This window comes from Schistocerca serialis, chromosome 5 (assembly GCF_023864345.2).
Source record: "Schistocerca serialis cubense isolate TAMUIC-IGC-003099 chromosome 5, iqSchSeri2.2, whole genome shotgun sequence".
Lineage (NCBI taxonomy): Eukaryota > Metazoa > Arthropoda > Insecta > Orthoptera > Acrididae > Schistocerca > Schistocerca serialis.
In genome coordinates, this window is record NC_064642.1 from 647,859,950 (window position 1) to 647,866,929 (window position 6,980).

Genomic DNA, 6,980 nt, shown 5'->3' on the forward strand with positions numbered 1-6,980 from the left:
ATGCTGGAATGGAAAAAGTAAATAATTTGGAGGTAGATGGAGAACTCATTGTAGGTGTGTAAAAGGCAAAATATGTTTGGATATTATTTAATAAACAGAGCAATGATGAACTGACTGGTAGGATTAATAAAGGGCGAGTTGGAACAAGGGCAATGGACTCTATACTGTAGAAGACAAAAATAAGAACAACTAAGAAGTCCAGAGTGTAGTTTTTTATGCAGCAAAGGCCTGGAGCGTTAGAAAAAAGATACGAAAAAGAGAAAAATTGCTTTCCACTGAGATGGATTACTTAAGACGAAGCTTAAGCTGTACTACGATGGGTAGGATAAGAAATGACGTAAACCAACAAAGGATTAAAATTAATAGGTCTATCAGTGATGGCATCCAAAAGAAATACAGCTCATGTGGTTTGGCCACCTTAACAGAGTGAATGATGACAGGACACGAAATAGGATGATATAACGGATACCACCCGAGCGGAAGAAAGGAAGCGGCCCACGACGCAACTAGCAAAGCGATGTGGAGGAGGCAATGAAAACTAGGAATATGAATGTCCAGGAAATTCAAGGCTAGAGAAGATAGCGACTGGGGAGGGAGAATTGGCGTCAGTCGCAGATAATACCAAAGAAGAAGAAGAAGAAGTAGAAGAAGAAGGAGAAGTGAAGCACGTTATAAATAATCCACTGCAGTTCAAAACGAAAAATGGTGTACATAATTCCAGTAGCAGAGGTAAAAACGACATTCATTACTCCATATGAAGGTTCTCTTTAGCGCAGAAAAGGGGGTGCACAACTCAATGGGTCACTTACCCAGTGACATAAAAGTCTGAAAGACCAAAGTAAAATTTGAAAGCAAAGTGAAAAAGTTTCTCCATGATAACTCCTCCTATTCCGGAGAAGAAGTTCTATTATTGTGCTGTGTAAAGGTGATGGACAGGAATTATTTACTCACGTCTGTAGATTAAAAGAAAAAACTCAGCATGTAGCCATATTTACATATTAATTCATTTGAATGTGAAATGAGTAGTTCCTCAGGATCACATTTTATCATATAAATGATACGTGGAGCATGAAACCAACTTACACGTCAGTTTTCATCGTTATTAAATTGTGATATGTGTTTACTTCTGCTCCACGGTACCCTTAAAGTCCACCATAGGTTTTAAGACTGTCCGTCCGACCATTAGACTATCTAAACTGAACTACCCATATACCCTACGTCATGTCGAATTGCCCACTGGAGGACCTGCCAGTATAAAAGCAGGCGGAATCAGATTCTGTTGTCAATAGAGAAGCGATAATTGCAGAATGGGTCGGTCAAGATAGCCCAGTTACTCCGAATGTTTACTAGTTACTTGATATCATCTGATTAATAAATACATCAGCGACATTTGAAAGCGGCTAAAGCTACTCAAGTCGACAGTTGGTGATGTGACTGTGAAGTGTGAATGCGAATGAAGAACCATAGCTACACTAAGACAAGGTAAGCTTCAGGTGTTCGGGGACGACCGTGCATTGCATTGAACGATTGTGAAAATCCCGTGAAATCAGCAGAAGGAATGACTCGTAAGATCCAAAGGGCTACCAACTGTTCACTTAGTACAATGATTGTGAGTAGGTAACTAATGGTCGAACAGCTCCTCATAAATTAAACATTTATGTAGTCAACGGTAAATGAAACTTTGGAAGACGTAGGATCAAATAAGGCAGAAGGGATAGACAACATTCCTTCAGAATTCATAAACTCATCGGAGGAAATGGCAAGAAAACTACTGTTCACGTTGGTGCATAGAATGCATGAGACTTTCGGAAGAAAATCATCGACACAATTCCATGATAGCAAGAGCCGACAAGGCAAGGTGTGGTGTCACCGCCAGACACCAAACTTGCTAGGTGGTAGCCTTCAAATCAGCGGCGGTCCGTTAGTATACGTCGGACCCGCGTGTCGCCACTAACAGTGATTGCAGACCGAGTGCCGCCACACGGCACGTCTAGTGTAGAGGGACTCCCTAGCACTCGCCCCAGTTGTACAGCCGACTTTTCTAGCGATGGTTCACTGTCTACATACGCTCTCATTTGCAGAGACGACAGTTTAGCATAGCCTTCAGCTACGTCATTTGCTACGACCTAGCAAGACGCCATATTATTCAAGAATGTATTCTGAACTGATAATATTGTAATGCATGTACCGTCAAGAGCGACGTTCATTATTAATGGATTAAAGTTAAGTATCAAACTAATTACGTCCGCTTTCTGAATTCTAATTCCTTGTCATGTTCCATACCTTACGACAGTATAGTTCTTCCCTCCTCACGCCAGCCTGCGTGAGCTAAAACGCGTGTATTTCGTCCTCCAATAGCAACACGGTGTTGGCTCTTCTGCCAACACAACTCAAGAGATGAGGAGGTTCTCCGCATAATTGGGAAGGAAAGAAATATACGGGGAACACTGACAAGAATAAGGGGCAGGTGGTAGAATATCTATTACAACATCACGGAATAACATTCATGGTGCTAGAGGGAGCAGCAGAGGGTGGATGTTGTGGAGGAAGACAGATACTGGAATATATCCATCAAATAACTGTGGAGAGCTTCTGTAAAGTTTGGAAGGTAGGAGACGAGGTACTGGCAGAAGTAAAGCTGTGAGTACCGGGCGTGAGTCGTGCTTCGGTAGCTCAGTTGGTAGAGCACTTGCCCGCGAAAGGCAAAGGTCCCGAGTTCGAGTATCGGTCGGGCACACAGTTTTAATCTGCCAGGAAGTTTCATATCAGCGCACACTCCGCTGCAGAGTGAAAATCTCATTCTGGAAACATCCCCCAGGCTGTGGCTAAGCCATGTCTCCGCTATATCCTTTCTTTCAGGAGTGCTAGTTCTGCAAGGTTCGCAGGAGAGCTTCTGTAAAGTTTGGAAGGTAGGAGACGAGGTACTGGCAGAAGTAAAGCTGTGAGTACCGGGCGTGAGTCGTGCTTCGGTAGCTCAGTTGGTAGAGCACTTGCCCGCGGAAGGCAAAGGTCCCGAGTTCGAGTCTCGGTCGGGCACACAGATTTAATCTGCAAGGAAGTTTCATATCAGCGCACACTCCGCTGCAGAGTGAAAATCTCATTCTGGGAACTGTGGACGTAATTTGCAAGGGCTACTCTGAGATGAAGAAGTTGGCACAGAGAGGAATTCGTATCGGGCTGCATCAAACCTGTCAGAAGACTGATGACTCTAAAAACTAGTTTCTGGGGTCGGCTGTTGGTTGGCGAGGTCTCCTCACGTAGCAGTGCAGCAGCCACGGTGAGGGGAGGAGTCGCAGGGGCAGGCGGCGGCAGCGCCGTGTGAGGCGCCGCAGGGCGTGGCTGCCGCCGGGGCGCTGACCAGCGCGCGCCGTCGCCGTCAGTGTCGTCAGGGCCCGCCCCGCTCCCGCTCCTCTAGTGGCGGGGCCATACTAGTGGTCGTGTTCACTGCAAGCATACTTCGATACCGGTATACATCACGTTGCGGCGTAAAAGGGCACGGGAAACTTTCGACCACTCAGTTCAATTTCCTGATGTCCTGAGGAAGCCGAGCAATTTCGTGAACGAGCGTCTGACTCTACGCAAAATAAGGGAATGGAAACTGAACAGCCTTATGTGAACCACTTCTACTCCTCTATTCCCCCATGCTCCTTCGCATCCCATTCCCTATCCCCCACCCTGTCGCCCTCCGTGTCCACCACCGCTTCCACTTCCGCCCCTCCTCTCATGTCCTTTCCTTCACCCCTTCCTCATCTCTCCCTCTTCACTCCTCAGTGAAGAACAATGTCCTTTATCAGAACTTGTTGTTGTTCTGGTCTTCAGTCCTGAGATTAGTTTAGTGCAGCTCTCCATGCTACTCTATCCTGTACAAGCTTCTTCATCTCCCAGTACCTACTGGAACCTACATCCTTCTGAATCTGCTTAGTGTATTCATCTCTTGGTCTCCCTCTACGATTTTTACCCTCCACGCTGCCCTCCAGTACCAAACTGGTGATCCCTTGATGCCTCAGAACATGTCCTACCAACCCCTCCTTCTAGTCAAGTTGTGCCACAAACTCCTCTTATCCCCAATCCTATTCAATGCCTCCTCATTAGTTATGTGATCTACCCATCTAATCTTCAGCATTGTTCTGTAGCACCACATTTCGAAAGCTTCAATTCTCTTCTTGTCTAAACTATTTATCGTCCACGTTTCACTTCCATACATGGCTACAATCCATACAAATACTTTCAGAAACGACTTCCTGACCCTCAAATCTATACTCGATGTTAACAAATCAGAACTTAACGTCTCTTAATTTGAGGAAGAAATTTGTGAGAATATACGTTTCGAGCACAGCACTGTGCGGGAGTGAATCAAATATTGTGACAAAACCGGAAAAGGACAACTGGCGTTTTAAATTATGGTTCTGCACAAGGGCGCTGAGAATTAGGTTGATAAGAGACGATCTGAGATTATCCGCAGAGTCACCCAGGAGATAAGCACGAAGAAAACTTTGGCAAGAAGAAGGGATAGGATGATACGACTTATTTTAAGAGATTGAAGAATGTGTATGCCTAGATCTGTAGTTGAGATCGTTAAGTCACAAAAATGAGACACAGCAGGTGAAATATAACTTCATTAATCACAAAGTGCGGACGAAACGTCTCGTAATTATTTTCACCTTCAGAAAACCAAGTGTAAAAGGTAGCACAAAGAAGGAGCGTTACCAGCTGTGTACTTAACATAGACTACTCAGAGTTATCTGTCTTCTCAACGGACACAACTGGCAACGCTCTTTACCCTACATATTACTCAGAGTAGTCTACTGATGCAATAGCTCCATACTTAACAATCATATACAACCGTCCGCTCGACGTAAGATCCGTACCCAAAGACTGGAAAGTTGCACAGGTCACACCAATATTCAAGAAAGATAGTAAGAGTAATCCACTAAATTACTGGCCCATATCGTTAACGTCGATATGGAGCAGGATTTTAGAACATATATTGCGTTCGAATATTATGAATTACCTCGAAGAAAACGGTCTATTGACAAACAGTCAACATGGATTTAGAAAACATCGTTCCTGTGAAACACAACTAGCTTTTAATTCACATGAAGTGCCGAGTGCTATTGACAAGGGATTTCAGATCGAATCCGTATTCCTGGATTTCCGGAAGGCTTTTGACACTGTAGCACACAAGCGGCTGGTAGTAAAATTGCGTGCGTATGGAATATTGTCTAAGTTATGTCACTGGATTTGCGGTTTCCTGTCAGAGAGGTCACAGTTCGTAGTAATTGACGGAAAGTCATCGAGTGAAACAGAAGTGCTTTCAGGCGTTCCCCAAGGTATGTTATAGGCCCTTTTCTGTTCCTTATCTATATAAACGATTTGGGAGACATTCTGAGCAGCCGTCGTCGCTTTTTGCAGATGACGCTGTCGTTTATCGACTAATAAATTCATCAGAAGATCAAAACCAACTGCAAAACGATTTAGAAAAGATATCCGAGTGGTGCGAAAATTGGCAGTTGACACTAAATAACGAAAAGTGTGAGGTCATCCACATGAGTGCTAAAAGGAACTCGTTAAAATTCGATTACACGATAAATCAGTCTAATCTAAAGGCCGTAAATTCAATTAAATACCTTGGAATTACAATTACGAACAACTTAAATTGGAAGGAACACACAGAAAATGTTGTGGGGAAGGCTAACCAAAGACTGCGTTTCATTGACAGGACACTTAGAAAATGTAAGAGACCTACTAAGGAGACTGCCTACACTACGCTTGTCCGTCATCTTTTAGAATAATGCTAAGCCGTGTGGGGTCCTTACCAGATAGGACTGACGGAGTACATCGAAAAAGTTCAAAGAAAGGCAGCATGTTTTCTACTATCGCGGAATCTGGGAGAGAGTGTCACAGAAATGATACACGATTTGGCTGGACATCATTAAAAGAAAGGCGTTTTTCGTTGCGACGGAATCTTCTTACGAAATTCCAATCACCAATTTTCTCCTTCGAATGTGAAAATATTTTGTTGGCACCGACCTACATAGGGAGGAAACGATCACCACGATAAAATAAGGGAAATCAGAGCTCGTACGGAAAGATATACGTGTTCATTCTTTCCACACGTTATACGAGATTGGAATAATAGAGAATTGTGAACGTGGTTCGATGAAGCCTGTGCCAGGAACTTAAATGTGATTTGCAGAGTATCCATGTAGATGTAGATGTCATCTCGTGTTATATACGCGAATGGTAACGCTCTTGTCCTTTTCCTACTTTGACACTTTGATTTCGTAACATGAAAATAATTCCCAAACGCGTCATGCACACTTGGCGATCAATAAAGTCATTCTCCAGCAGCTGTATCACTTTTTAACCTGACTACAGATCTAGGCTTATTTACTAGAATGGTCGCTAGTCTCCTCCGTGATACTCGTCGGAACAGAAATTAAAATATTAAAAAAGAAACAAAAAATGACAAAAGACATTCGCCACACGTAAAACTCTGAATTTTCGGGAGGACTGTCGCTTCTTACTTTGCAAGTGGCTTCGTAATCGCCTTCGTAAGGCTGAGTGTACTCAATTCGATGCCTGCCATAAATAAATAAATAACATAAAATAGAAAAATAAAATCACAAGCACCCGTGATCTAGGGGTAGCGTCTTTTATTAGTAATCAAACGTTCTCGGTCCCAGGTTCAAAACCTGCGACCGCTTACACAGGGTGTGGCAGAACCGACTAAGTGGTTTTAAGGAGTAATAAAAAGTAAATCTGGGTGCATAGAGAAAAAATTTTTCTAAATTAGTACAGTATACCATTTTACATTCATTTAGTTTTGAAACTAATGTCCGTAAGATGGCTGCCGTTAGCATCAATACATTGTTGTAGACGATCCCTGAAGTTTCGAGCAGCTCTTGCACACATATCACGGCGTATGGTATTCACTTCGTCAATAATCCCCTCTTTCAACTCTGGTAGGGTGTGAGAGC

The 6,980-nt window shown here is 43.4% G+C and overlaps 1 non-coding gene across 1 annotated transcript; it reads left to right on the top strand.

Annotated features, from left to right (window-relative positions):
* The first annotated feature begins 2,962 nt into the window (after positions 1-2,962).
* Positions 2,963-3,037, top strand: Trnap-cgg (transfer RNA proline (anticodon CGG)). Its single transcript has one exon. It is a non-coding gene; the product is annotated as a tRNA-Pro (tRNA).
* The last annotated feature ends 3,943 nt before the right edge of the window (positions 3,038-6,980 follow it).